Source organism: Lycium ferocissimum, chromosome 2, assembly GCF_029784015.1.
Source record: "Lycium ferocissimum isolate CSIRO_LF1 chromosome 2, AGI_CSIRO_Lferr_CH_V1, whole genome shotgun sequence".
In the NCBI taxonomy this organism is placed as follows: Eukaryota; Viridiplantae; Streptophyta; class Magnoliopsida; order Solanales; family Solanaceae; genus Lycium; species Lycium ferocissimum.
Genome location: NC_081343.1, coordinates 46,611,937 through 46,615,045, shown reverse-complemented (window position 1 = coordinate 46,615,045; position 3,109 = coordinate 46,611,937). Strand labels below are relative to the sequence as shown.

The following is a 3,109-nucleotide window of genomic DNA, read 5'->3' as shown; positions in this document are numbered from 1 at the left end:
TAGAAAGTATCTACTTAAACGAAATTACGCTAAAGGACTCATACAGTTATTACTTTAGACACTTGAAAGTTACCCAATTTAGATCATGCTTACCCACTCACACGAACTAAATGGTTAAATGCATACATACAACACACACCATATGCTTTTTATGAAAAGTAAGTAAACTAAAAGTTTAAGTCTCACTTGCCTTATAACCGGAATGCAAACCTCTCTTGAAATGCCAAATTCTCTTCAAACGATCTTCAATAGCCCCAATATATTTAATAAATAAATAATGGGTCTAGAATTAGTCTAGAAAAACTAATCTCATTATTATAGAACACCTCGGATTTAAAATCCGTTAACTGTCCTACTATTAGTCAACTAACCCCTTCAAAAGCTCAATTGGTCTAAAAACGTTTCTCGGCAGGATAACATAGGGATCCAGTTTTATTAACCATTCATGCCCCAGTACGTGAGTTATATGGTCCATGCCTTATAATTCTAATTCAATAATATTTGCAGATGCCAAATTAATCCCATATGCAAAGTTAAAAATAAAATGCAATCTAAAAGTTATTGTTCATTATTAAATAATATTTCTAATCCCAAAGCCCAATAAACACATTCATGACTTCCATAATCATTTTGTGCCCCCAAGATGAATTTTTGGCATTATTCTATAAGGAATTAACTGTAGGCACTACCCATTCTAGATCCATTAATGAAACATAGTTTTGGCAGGAATGAAGTGAGTAAATAAGATCTATTGACCTCTTACAATTTAAATAGAAGAAAATATCTTTTTCAGATCTCTTATATTTTTTTTTCCAGACCTTTTATGTGAAAAAATTGAAGATCTTTTGTAAAAGGTCATAAAACTAAAAAAGTTTGTAAAGGACCAAAAATTCATTTCTCACGAATGAAGTGTAGTACTTGAATATGATTGTTGGGAATTCTGCTCTTCCTCACCCACAGTGTCAATTCTCTCGTATTATGCTTCCTGTTTAACAGTTATTTTTTCTTTTTCTCTCAGCCTAGGTAGAATGAATAGTTTCCTCTATTCACCACATTCTTCTAAGGCCAATTACGTGAATAGGATAGTGGGCTTAGCCCATTACTCTTACCATTTATTAATAATTAATCATTTCCCCTTAACTAACCAATCCTTTAACCCTCTGACCAAGTAAACCAATAATTCATCTCATACCTTATTTCTTTTCTACTATTAATAAGTGAAGTTTTGGTGAACGACGAAGGGTATTCTCGCAAATATATGCTCTTTTATGGTTAAATTTTAGTGTATCTGTCAGCCTTGAAAAACAAACACATGTGCCAAGTCCCAATCTTTACGCACTTTGGTTCCGTCTCAATTTCTCTTTCACATTCACCTTCTAGTCTCCGATTTCTATCACTGGACCATTTTCTGCACACAAACTCTCACTAAACCATAGAGATAATGGATTTGAAGAAGAAGAAACTTGGGTGAATCAAAGATGTCGTGGCAAACATATGTTGATGATCACTTGCTTTGTGAGATTGAAGGTAATCATCTCACTTCTGCTGCTATTATCGGTTAAGAGGGCACCGTTTGGGCCCAATCTGCTAATTTCCCTCAGGTTTCTTTCTATATCCACATCTGTTTTTTTTAATGATTAAGCTATGCCCACCTCCAATTTTGCTAGATTTCATCTGGGTTACTTTTGTTTTTTGCTTTTACTTAGATTCAAATAGTTCAGAATTTTCTTGATCGTGGTTTGTTGTTTTGCTTTATTAGTTCACTATTATAAAGTGGGGGTAATTTGTTTTCTTATGTAGATTTTTTGGGTGTTTTATTGAATTATTGCTTATTTGGTGGACTATCATGAAAACCAAAAACTGAGATGCCTATGGAAGGAGATTTTGGTGCTTTTGCTTAGACAGATGGAGTAATTAAGTATTTTAGATGACTATTTAGTATTGGAATGGATCTGATCAGAGTGGAATGGATACAGAGAATTCATATAGTTGATCTCAGCTAATTTGGGATGAAGAGTTGTTAATTAATTACCTCAGCGTAATTTGCTCATGGGATGGTTGCCTTTTTTTAATCTCTAAACTGATATTGTTCATTTACGATTGCTAGATGAGGTTGGAATTAAGACGAACCGCGCATCTAGAGAAAGTTATTAAGGAAGTAAGGAGTAAAAATATTGTTTAGAATCAAATACTGCAATGTCCAGGAACAGAAGTCCTAAGCAATAAAAATCTTAGAAAGTTTGAGGTCAATCAGAATTTTGGAATGCGGTGAAGCAAAAATATTGCATCATTTGGCTCTTCTAGAGACCTTAGGTGCTTAAACCTATAGAAGAAAATCAGGAAATTCCTATCAGCCTAAGCCTTGGTGGGCATAGTTACGCGTACCTGTCTTTGGTGGGATGAGGTAGTAGGTATCCAAAAGAGAATAGTTGATGTGCGTGTAAGTTGCGCCGAACACCACCATTATCAAAGAAAATCAGGACGTTTAAGGGAGTTGGGACCCTCTATGTGGAGATTGAGATGTTTAACGTTGTAGAATATGGAGAGGAAGTACCTGCAAATTGCAATGAGGTAAAGAAAACTCCAAGGATTGATGCACATGATATGAGATAATTATTCCTTGGTTCCCAATAGCCTATACTCACCCTCTATTACTGTAAAATGGCTATGTTCAGTTATAATGTAGTTGATTGTACAAGAAAAAGAGATAAAATGATAATTCAGGTAATGTTGCAGGAAAAGTTAAATCTCTTCATGATGACTTGGTACAGATGACGACACTGTAGGTTCCACAACTTTGACATTATTCCTTTTGTTAAATGCACTAAATTTTTTTATCTGATATATTAGCTGTGTCAAATATATTTCTCACGAGTTGAAGAGCTCCAGAATCAACCGGAACAAGATTATTATATTGGGTATGTTGCTGATTTCTTCTTTTGGGAGGCAGCTTTACTATTAACTATTAATCTACTTTTACTTTGATATTTGCCCCAACACATTCAATCTTTATTTATGGCGTCATAAGTTGTTGTTTGGATTAGAAAAGTGAATATGATGTGATATATTGTTCTTCCTCTGTAGCTCAACTGTTCAGGACAAATAATTC

General features: G+C 34.2%; 1 long non-coding RNA gene across 1 annotated transcript; it reads left to right on the top strand.

Annotated features, from left to right (window-relative positions):
- The first annotated feature begins 1,336 nt into the window (after window positions 1-1,336).
- On the top strand, window positions 1,337-3,109 carry LOC132048119 (uncharacterized). Its single transcript, XR_009412906.1, has 3 exons — window positions 1,337-1,601; window positions 2,851-2,918; window positions 3,085-3,109. It is a non-coding gene; the product is annotated as an uncharacterized LOC132048119 (long non-coding RNA).